Source organism: Euprymna scolopes, chromosome 42 (genome assembly GCF_053919585.1).
Source record: "Euprymna scolopes isolate OS-2025 chromosome 42, ASM5391958v1, whole genome shotgun sequence".
Classification (NCBI taxonomy): domain Eukaryota; kingdom Metazoa; phylum Mollusca; class Cephalopoda; order Sepiida; family Sepiolidae; genus Euprymna; species Euprymna scolopes.
In genome coordinates, this window is record NC_136523.1 from 15,626,085 (window position 1) to 15,637,678 (window position 11,594).

Below are 11,594 nucleotides of genomic sequence, written 5' to 3' on the forward strand. Positions count from 1 at the left end.
TTCTCCTACTCCGCTCTCTCTCTTTCTGTTTCTCCTACTCCGCTCTCTCTCTTTCTGTTTCTCCTACTCCGCTCTCTCTCTTTCTGTTTCTCCTACTCCGCTCTCTCTCTTTCTGTTTCTCCTACTCCGCTCTCTCTCTTTCTGTTTCTCCTACTCCGCTCTCTCTCTTTCTGTTTCTCCTACTCCGCTCTCTCTTTCTCCCCTCACTCTTTTCTGTTCACTCTATTCTTCCTCTTACCCTATTTGCTTTTCCTTTCCTCCCATTTTTAGATTTTTTATATTCTCTTTTCTTTCGTGCACACTGAATTACTTTACAAAATGATGGCGCTTTTTTCCCCAGTTAAACAGTTGGAAAACCCTGAGCAAATTCTTTGGAATATTTTCCACGAAAGCAGGTTAAACCTTCAGACGGTGATACACGTGTGTGTGTGTGTGTGTGTGTGTGTGTATATATATATATAGAGAGAGAGAGCTAGCTGCAAATTTGGGGGTATCAAAACCAAAGCAAAATATGATGAAAGTAAAAATAAAATAGATAAACCCCATAATTTATTATACCATACCTGTTCACACTGAAACACTTATCACAATATTCTGTGGATCTATATTAAAAAACCTTGTTAAACTTTGTGACATATTTCCATTCTATGGAGGTCAGGCGCGAACGAACACCCCATAATTTTATGAAACCATATTTCTTCAAACGAAAATATAATTATCAAAGTATACTTATGCAGATAGATATGAAAAGTCTGTATTAAAGTTTGTGTCTATTTCATTCTATGGAGGCCAGGCGCAAACGCAGACCCCACAATTTTATTATACCATCCCTATTTAAATTAAAACATACTTATCAAAGTATTCTTATGTACATCTATATCAAAAACACTTGTAAACGACCAGACACACAAACAGACGTTCAGTTTTATATTATAAGTATATATATATATACTAGCATTTCAGCCTGACGTTGCCCGGGTGTTTGGATGTGTATGTTGAGCAAAAAAAAAAAAAAATAATAAAAAAAGTGGAAGTAAGAAGGCAAGCTCGAGGAAAAGAACAGGAAAAAACCTGACATCTATGCTGTTACGACCACCGTCAAACCGGAAGGGACATTTTTTTAAATTAAGGTTAGACAATCGAAAGGAGAGGATGACTTTCAATTTATCGGCGAACAAAGCAACCTCCCTCCTGTAGAAAAGTGCCCAGTTTAAGGTGAAGATATTAATGTTTTTAGCCAATTTTTCGATATTTGTCGTCTGAACGGTTGAACTTCAAAACGATACTGATCTTGAGAAAATCCGTCGCCTCTGTTGAAAGTGTTGGGCAGACATGCAAACATACATACATTTATATATTGGTAACTAAAATTTTTCGACCCAAGCCAATGAAAAAGCTTGCCTTATCTCTGAATACCCTTTATGCAAAATTTCAAATGTTTAGACCAGAAATTGTCTGAGTAATTTGGTAGAGACCGCAGAGGTCAATTTTTTATAACTTTGACCCTTATTATGACCCCTTAACATTTATTGTTTTGGGCTCAAATCAAGTTATTAACTTAGATCCATGTCCAAGAAACCTATATCTAAAATTTCAAGTGTTTAGACCTAAAATTGTCGGAGGAGTTTAGTAGAGTTCTCAAAGGTCAAATCGTTGAACTTTGACCCCTTAACAGCCAAATTTCTGCCGAAAACCGACCACATAGATTTTCCCAAATCTCAGTACCCTGTATATCAAATTTCGAGTCTGTAGACTTTAAATTGACAGTTATTGCATAGGGAAATGTACTCACACACACACACACACACACACACAGATACACAGATACGTTCATATATATATATATATATATATATATATATATATATATACTAGCATTTCAGCTTGGCGTTGCTCGGGTATTTGGAGATGTATGTTGAGAAAAAAAAAAAATGTGGTCAATTTTTTTTTAACTTTGACCCCAAGTATGACCCCTTAAAATTTACTGTTTTGGGCTAAAATTATTAAGTTAGATCCATGTCCAATGAACCTATATCTAAAATTTCAAGTGTTTAGTCCGAAAATTTTCGGAGGAGTTTGGTAGAGTTCTTAAAGGTCAAATCATTGAACTTTGACCCCTTAATCGCCAAATTTCTGGCTGAAAACCGATCACATAGATTTTCTCAAATCTCAGTACCCTGTATATCAAATTTCGATTCTGTAGACTTAAAATTGACAGTTATTGCGTAGGGAAATGTACACACACAGACACACAGACAGACAGACAGACACTTTCACTTTTATAGATATATAGATTTCATCCTGTGAAAACTGACAGAAGAATCCATTTCAAGCATTAAGGGAAACAAGGCAAATAGCAAGTCAGACAACCTACCCTGCCACCAATCAAAAATGAGATTTTTTTTCTTTTTGCTCTCTATACAGATTTATACGTTTTTCTTTCTCTTTTTCCTTTAAACTTTGCTAATTGAGAACTTATTTTATACTAGTGTGGGTGCCCGGCATTGCCCAAGTGTTTGTTCATATGTGTTGAACAAAATAAAAAAAAAAAAATGGTAGTGGGCACTAGGCAGGCAGGCTCGAACCCGTGACGAAAAGGCAGAAAAGAAAGTGAAAGAAAACGAGACATCTTACCACTACACCATGACACGAGTGGAAGTGTAAAGCATTATGCCATAGTGGATAGCAAAATGAATGAGCTGGCTGTAGGCCAGTTAAGCTGTCAGCTTTCTGTCGTATTTGTTTCCCCACGATATTGGGGGAAACCAGCTCCTCTCAAAAAGGTGGAACTCTGTTAGTGTCCAAATGAATAGCAATTGTCTGATATGAAGGGTTTCCTCCTACATTGATGTTGGGGAAACCAAGCTCTCCCGAAAAAGGGAACTCTCAAATGAATAGCAGTTGTCTGATATGAAGGGGGTTCCCAACATTGATCAAAGCTAATTACTTTTCTGGAGGTCCCAGCCGAGAAGGCCGGCGAATGACGTTCGTTTTGATTAATTTCATTTTATTTATACGAAAAACACGAACAAAACGCGAAAGGACAGAAGAGAGGGAATTTTATAAAAGTCGATCAAAATAAATGTAGAGACGACGTCTGTTCGCAAATCGTACATATTATAATCTAGGAAGTATATAAAAAGTTCTCCAAAATAGTAACCCTCTCGCCCCCCCCCCAAAGCCTTTCTTGGACATACAAAAACGCGCGTGCCGCTTTTGCCTTTTATATATATAGATGCATATCAGCGAAGCATTATTATTTTTTTCTACCTATTTTGATGGAGGCTGTACACTTATATTTTGGAATTGTGGATCTCAAATCGAATCAAACGAAATATTTTACTGTTTCCATTACAAAATTAATTTTATTTATTTTTTATTTTATTTTTTTTTTTACTTTAAATTATTTGATTCTTTTCGTTTGACCGAGTTTTTATTTATATGCGCTCTTACTGCAGTTATCTTGCGTTCTCTGATAAACGTTTTTATCTGTTCACATCTCTTGCTCATTGCTCCTGATGGACGTTTCTTCTGTCCGAGTCTCTGTCCCCCTGACTGGCGTGTCTCCTTGTCCGAGCCTCTGTCCCCCTGATTGGCGTGTCTTCTTGTCCGAGTCTCTGTCCCCCTGACTGGCGTGTCTTCTTGTCCGAGTCTCTGCCCCCCTGACTGGCGTTGTCTTCTTGTCCGAGTCTCTGTCCCCCTGACTGGCGTGTCTTCTTGTCCGAGTCTCTGTCCCCCTGACTGGCGTGTCTTCTTGTCCGAGTCTCTGTCCCCCTGTCTGGAGTGTCTTCTTGTCCGAGTCTCTGTCCCCCTGTCTGGCGTGTCTTGTCCGTGCTTCTGTGTATGCCATTCAATATGTCAAATATTCTGTAAGAGACATTTAAAAATCTTTGTACATTTAGAATTCCGTGTTAATTTTTAAAACTAAAACCTTAGACGTTATGCCTTTCGCTCTTACACCGCCCATCCCATATCTGTTCATTGTCAACTTCACTTGATCCTCCCGCTCCTTCCCATCGCCACACACTTTGGTCTTTTTTATTTATTTTTTTATTTATTTATTTTTTTAAATCCACCTGAAGTCTTATTTATTAGATCTAGTAAAAGCTGAAAGTTGTCGGTTGACCTTTTGATTGTGTTCATTCATTAAAATAAGAAACACGCACTCCGTCTGTCTGTCGGCGGCCATCTTTTAAAATAATGTCAAATTAGGAAATGGAGTTGAAAGAAAATAAATAAGAGAGCTCAACCACTTGCAACCGCCCGCAATTTAACCCATCCAGATTTTAACCCCTCTCCTGTCGGAATTAAAACTAACTTTTCCGAAAGTTTTTCGATCTTAATCTGTTGTCTTTTTTGTTCTTGTTTTCTTTTTTTTTTCTTTTATTTTTCTGTTTTCGTCTTTTTGTATTTATTTTTCTCTCTTTGTTTCTTTGTCGTTTTTCTCTCTTTTTTTCTTTGTCGTTTTTCTCTCTTTTTTCTTTGTCGTTTTTCTCTCTTTTTTCTTTGTCGTTTTTCTCTCTTTTTTCTTTGTCGTTTTTCTCTCTTTTTTCTTTGTCGTTTTTCTCTCTTTTTTCTTTGTCGTTTTTCTCTCTTTTTTCTTTGTCGTTTTTCTCTCTTTTTTCTTTGTCGTTTTTCTCTCTTTTTTCTTTGTCGTTTTTCTCTTTTTTCTTTGTCGTTTTTCTCTCTTTTTTCTTTGTCGTTTTCTCTCTTTTTTCTTTGTCGTTTTTCTCTTTTTTTCTTTGTCGTTTTTCTCTCTTTTTTCTTTGTCGTTTTTCTCTCTTTTTTCTTTGTCGTTTTTCTCTCTTTTTTTCTTTGTCGTTTTTCTCTCTTTTTTCTTTGTCGTTTTTCTCTTTTTTCTTTGTCGTTTTTCTCTCTTTTTTCTTTGTCGTTTTTCTCTCTTTTTTCTTTGTCGTTTTTCTCTCTTTTTTCTTTGTCGTTTTTCTCTCTTTTTTCTTTGTCGTTTTTCTCTCTTTTTTTCTTTGTCGTTTTTCTCTCTTTTTTCTTTGTCGTTTTTCTCTTTTTTCTTTGTCGTTTTTCTCTCTTTTTTCTTTGTCGTTTTTCTCTCTTTTTTCTTTGTCGTTTTTCTCTCTTTTTTCTTTGTCGTTTTTCTCTCTTTTTTCTTTGTCGTTTTTCTCTCTTTTTTCTTTGTCGTTTTTCTCTCTTTTTTCTTTGTCGTTTTTCTCTCTTTTTTCTTTGTCGTTTTTCTCTCTTTTTTCTTTGTCGTTTTTCTCTCTTTTTTCTTTGTCGTTTTTCTCTTTTTTCTTTGTCGTTTTTCTCTCTTTTTTCTTTGTCGTTTTTCTCTCTTTTTTCTTTGTCGTTTTTCTCTCTTTTTTCTTTGTCGTTTTTCTCTCTTTTTTCTTTGTCGTTTTTCTCTCTTTTTTCTTTGTCGTTTTTCTCTCTTTTTTCTTTGTCGTTTTTCTCTCTTTTTTCTTTGTCGTTTTTCTCTCTTTTTTTCTTTGTCGTTTTTCTCTCTTTTTTTCTTTGTCGTTTTTCTCTCTTTTTTCTTTGTCGTTTTTCTCTTTTTTCTTTGTCGTTTTTCTCTCTTTTTTCTTTGTCGTTTTTCTCTTTTTTCTTTGTCGTTTTTCTCTCTTTTTTCTTTGTCGTTTTTCTCTTTTTTCTTTGTCGTTTTTCTCTCTTTTTTCTTTGTCGTTTTTCTCTCTTTTTTCTTTGTCGTTTTTCTCTCTTTTTTCTTTGTCGTTTTTCTCTCTTTTTTCTTTGTCGTTTTTCTCTCTTTTTTCTTTGTCGTTTTTCTCTCTTTTTTCTTTGTCGTTTTTCTCTCTTTTTTCTTTGTCGTTTTTCTCTCTTTTTTCTTTGTCGTTTTTCTCTTTTTTCTTTGTCGTTTTTCTCTCTTTTTTCTTTGTCGTTTTTCTCTCTTTTTTCTTTGTCGTTTTTCTCTCTTTTTTCTTTGTCGTTTTTCTCTCTTTTTTCTTTGTCGTTTTTCTCTCTTTTTTCTTTGTCGTTTTTCTCTCTTTTTTCTTTGTCGTTTTTCTCTCTTTTTTCTTTGTCGTTTTTCTCTTTTTTCTTTGTCGTTTTTCTCTCTTTTTTCTTTGTCGTTTTTCTCTTTTTTCTTTGTCGTTTTTCTCTCTTTTTTCTTTGTCGTTTTTCTCTCTTTTTTCTTTGTCGTTTTTCTCTCTTTTTTCTTTGTCGTTTTTCTCTCTTTTTTCTTTGTCGTTTTTCTCTCTTTTTTCTTTGTCGTTTTTCTCTTTTTTTCTTTGTCGTTTTTCTCTCTTTTTTCTTTGTCGTTTTTCTCTCTTTTTTCTTTGTCGTTTTTCTCTCTTTTTTCTTTGTCGTTTTTCTCTTTTTTCTTTGTCGTTTTTCTCTCTTTTTTTCTTTGTCGTTTTTCTCTCTTTTTTCTTTGTCGTTTTTCTCTTTTTTCTTTGTCGTTTTTCTCTCTTTTTTCTTTGTCGTTTTTCTCTCTTTTTTCTTTGTCGTTTTTCTCTCTTTTTTCTTTGTCGTTTTTCTCTCTTTTTTCTTTGTCGTTTTTCTCTTTTTTCTTTGTCGTTTTTCTCTCTTTTTTCTTTGTCGTTTTTCTCTCTTTTTTCTTTGTCGTTTTTCTCTCTTTTTTCTTTGTCGTTTTTCTCTCTTTTTTCTTTGTCGTTTTTCTCTCTTTTTTTCTTTGTCGTTTTTCTCTCTTTTTTCTTTGTCGTTTTTCTCTTTTTTCTTTGTCGTTTTTCTCTCTTTTTTCTTTGTCGTTTTTCTCTTTTTTTCTTTGTCGTTTTTCTCTCTTTTTTCTTTGTCGTTTTTCTCTCTTTTTTCTTTGTCGTTTTTCTCTTTTTTCTTTGTCGTTTTTCTCTCTTTTTTCTTTGTCGTTTTTCTCTTTTTTCTTTGTCGTTTTTCTCTCTTTTTTCTTTGTCGTTTTTCTCTCTTTTTTCTTTGTCGTTTTTCTCTCTTTTTTCTTTGTCGTTTTTCTCTCTTTTTTCTTTGTCGTTTTTCTCTCTTTTTTCTTTGTCGTTTTTCTCTCTTTTTTCTTTGTCGTTTTTCTCTCTTTTTTCTTTGTCGTTTTTCTCTCTTTTTTCTTTGTCGTTTTTCTCTCTTTTTTCTTTGTCGTTTTTCTCTCTTTTTTCTTTGTCGTTTTTCTCTCTTTTTTCTTTGTCGTTTTTCTCTCTTTTTTCTTTGTCGTTTTTCTCTCTTTTTTCTTTGTCGTTTTTCTCTCTTTTTTCTTTGTCGTTTTTCTCTCTTTTTTCTTTGTCGTTTTTCTCTCTTTTTTCTTTGTCGTTTTTCTCTCTTTTTTCTTTGTCGTTTTTCTCTCTTTTTTCTTTGTCGTTTTTCTCTCTTTTTTTCTTTGTCGTTTTTCTCTCTTTTTTCTTTGTCGTTTTTCTCTTTTTTCTTTGTCGTTTTTCTCTCTTTTTTCTTTGTCGTTTTTCTCTTTTTTCTTTGTCGTTTTTCTCTCTTTTTTCTTTGTCGTTTTTCTCTTTTTTCTTTGTCGTTTTTCTCTCTTTTTTCTTTGTCGTTTTTCTCTCTTTTTTCTTTGTCGTTTTTCTCTCTTTTTTCTTTGTCGTTTTTCTCTCTTTTTTCTTTGTCGTTTTTCCCTCTTTTTCTTTGTCGTTTTTCTTTTTTTCTTTGTCGTTTTTCTTTTTTTTCTTTGTCGTTTTTCCCTCTTTTTCTTTGTCGTTTTTCTTTTTTTCTTTGTCGTTTTTCTTTATCTGTCTTTTTTATTTGTTATTCCTTTTCATGCCTCTCATGCTTTCTTTTTCTTCCGTTGTAACATTACTCAGGGATTGGGTTTAAACTAGTAGATAATTATATAAACTTAGATTTTTAGTGTGTACTAGCAGTTCAACCCGACTTTGCTCGGGCCCTATGTAATGTTCATAACTTCATGTGCATGTATATATATATATATATATATATATATATATATATATATATATATATATATATATATAGTTTGACTCGTGTCCAGGTAACCTACATTTTCAAGTGTTTAGACCCAAAATTGACGGTGGAGTTTGGTAGAGTTTGCAAAAGTCAATGCTTTCAACTTGACCTCTTGGCAGCCAAATTTTTGCCCAAAAACTGATTAAAAAGCTTGCTGCATGTCTAAATACCCTTTATGTAAAATTTCAAATGTTTAGACCAAAAATTGGCCGAGTGATTTGGTTAAATATTTTAATTTTGACCCCAATTTGGATTCCTTAACATTTATTGTTTTGGGTCCAAATCAAATAAAAAGGTTTGATCCATGTTCCAGTAACCTACATCTAAAATTTCAAGTGTTTGGACCCAAAATTGGCGGAGGAGTTTAGTAGAGTTTTTCAAGGTCAAATCGTTGAATTTTGACCCCTTGACAGCCAAATTTCTGACTGAAAACCGATTAAAAATTTTTTCCAAATCTCAATACCCTTTATGTCAAGTTTCGACTGTAGACTGAAAATTGACAGAAATAGTTTGGTAGGGAAATGTACACACACAGACAAACAATTTAACTTTTATAGATATATGAGGAAGTCAACTCAGTGAAACTTGCTCAATTTGTATGTCATATCTGCTTCAAGATGTGCAAATCTGTGGCAAGAGTGCAGAGTCATCTGAGATGGCATGGACGACAAGATGGGGATGTGACGGCGATCATCTGGAAAGATGCAGCAATCATCACCATACATATATATCTATAATATAAAGCTGAATGTCTGTGTGCGTGTGGTCACGAATAGGCTCCTATATGGTTTACTATTTTAAAAAACTGATTACATATAATGATAGAAGATGTATCGAGACACAGGAATGGGTATGTTTGATCTGGCAGAACAGTGGTTCATTAAAATTGTGGGGTCTGCGTTCGCACCTGGTCCACAAAGTATGGAAATAAAAAAATTGAAAAATTAAAAAAAAAAAAAAGTTTACAAGTGTTTTTGATATAGATGTGCATAATACTTTGATAAGTATGTTTTAACTTAAATAGTGGGGTCTGCGTTCGTGTCTGACATCCATAGAACGGAATAGGCACAAACTTTAATAAAGACTTTTTATATCTATCTGCGTAAGTATATTTTGATAATTATGTTTCAGTTTGAGGAAATATGGTATCATAAAATTATGGGGTGTTCGTTCGCGCCTGACCTCCATAGAATGGGAATATGTCACAAAGTTTAACAAGGTTTTTTAATATAGATCCACAGAATATTGTGATAAGTGTTTCAGTGTGAACAGGTATGGTATAATAAATTATGGGGTTTATCTATTTTATTTTTACTTTCATCATATTTTGCTTTGGTTTTGATACCCCTAAATTCGAAGCTATCTCATTACAACCCTTCCTTTTCGGGTACTTTTGCTTATATATATATATATATATATATATATATATATATATATATATATATATAATGAATGTAAATGAGTGGGATCACCAACAATTATGTTTTTTTTATACTTGTTTCATTATTTAATATTTTCATTTTTTAAATTAGTGAAATAGGTTGAACGCGTTTCGACAATCTTGTATTTTAAAGCGTCCCCTTCAGAAAGTTTGTAAAATATTAAAAATGTAAAATATTCTTTTCGATATCCATTCTGGTGGTCGAAGAAAATAATAAATAATAAAACTAGTATAAAAAAAAACATAATTGTTGGTGACCCTACTCATTTAAATATACATTTTTCTCTCGTTAGAATCTCTTACCCCCCTCTCTATCTATCTATCTATCTATATATATATATATATATATATATATATGTATATACACACACATGCACAGTAGAATACCGGGATAAGGTTTTTTCAGGGTAAGATTTGGAATATGATGATTTTCTGGCTCCTGGATACGTTATTTACCTCGCCTTATGGTGTTATTTATAATGTTATTTGATTACATACATGTGTATTATATACTGTACTATATTTAGTTACTACTTTTTAATATGTACTGTATAAAATTTTGCTTAGGCCCCGTCATATGGCAATTTCACCATACGATCCCAGAACGGATTAGTGGCGTATCCCAGGGTGTTACCGTATATACTGTATATAACGGTCGTATAAGACGACTGCTGAATCACGAAACCATGTTTGTTTAGCCCAGGCTAGAGATTGCACACCCGGTATCTTATGAAATATTGGCTTTTAAAGATGATTTTTTTAGCTGTAAGGGTCATCTTATACGCCGAAATATACGATATCTATATATACCAGGTTAAAGGTATTCAAAAGTGATAACTAATGAATTTAACAAAATTATTAAGAGTGCTCAATAAAAGAAGAGCAAGATATATTATTAATATAAAGAAATTTACATGGTCGTGACACAGGACATGCTAATGTTTCGGACAAAACCATAAGTCCTCGTCAGGCGATTTAATAAATGTTTGTTTCTCACAGAAGAAACCAGTTCTCAAAAAATATATACATCGAAATAAGTTTCCACTTTTGTATTGAAATATAAATATCAATAACACCAAGTTCCTTTAGATAGCTCGATAGTGCAATACTTGAGCTATAAATACTTCATTTAATATACCAGAAGCACCTTATCCTGCTTTGACAGATTTCAAAATAAACTTTCCCTGCAACCTCTTTCCCATAGAAGAGACGTTGCGAGCCCATCTGAGCTCCAATCTGTGGTCTCTCCTTGTCAAACATTCATTAAAAACACTCGTCTACCTGAAACCGCTATCAATGATTTCCCCTACTCTTTATCTGTGCCTAAACCTAAATGTAGATTCCATGAATAAAGCTTCTCTCTCAGAACTGCACGCCTGTGGAACTCTGTTCCGTTTCCCTGCTTTCCAACTGACTACAAATAGTCGTCTTGAAGTCCAACATAAACAAATTCTTGAGGAGATATCCCCTTAAGTAATCTAATTTACCAAATTTCCATTACTAGCAATTACTACAATATTGTCCAATTTACTACTGTACACTCTTTAACCTCGAGTAGCCTCTGGGTCTTGATAAGTGGTGACTCCTTTGTAAAATTAAAAAAAAAACATCATTAGGAATAGATACTCGCTTTGATACTCATCTTTAAAAAGATTCATTTATACAAGAGTAGAACCTTTCAAAATTGAATGTATTTGACTGTCCGTGAGAAGGACTATCAATAGGTCAAAGTGACTTTTGTTATTTCGTTTTTATGCATATTTAACACTGAAGGTCCGTATTGGTATACGAATAATAAAAACACATGCAGAGAACTATATATAAAAAATATCAGTAAAGGTCTGAAACAGTTGTATAGTAAATAAAACTGAACCTATTTTTGAGATAAGCTTAAAAATGTGTCTGGTAATGCCTGGGTGTTTGTGTGTGTGTTTGTGTGTTGAGCAAAAAAAAAAAAAAAAAAAAAAAAAAAAGGGAGGCTCGAACCCGTGACGCAAAGACGAAGATGATAAAAAATCTGACCTCTTACTGCTACTCCATGACACGACCGGAAGTGTAAGGCGTTCAAATTTAACGTAGTCAATCAAAAACAAAGGATGGCGTTGCTTTTAAACTTCCCATGAAAGCAAATTAGACACAAGGTCGTTTTTAATGTGGCGGGAAAACTAGCTCCCCCAAAAAGGGGGCACTCTGGCAGTATCCAAATAAATAGTAATTGTCTCAGTATGAAGGGTTTCCCTTACATTGACCAAGGACCAATTACAGAACAAAT

General features: G+C 33.5%; 1 protein-coding gene across 7 annotated transcripts in view; it reads left to right on the forward strand.

Annotated features, from left to right (window-relative positions):
- LOC145266937 (alpha-1,3-mannosyl-glycoprotein 2-beta-N-acetylglucosaminyltransferase-like) overlaps window positions 1-11,594 on the forward strand; it is a 471,814-nt gene that overhangs the window by 18,999 nt on the left and 441,221 nt on the right. The gene's annotated exons all lie outside the window — the stretch shown is intronic.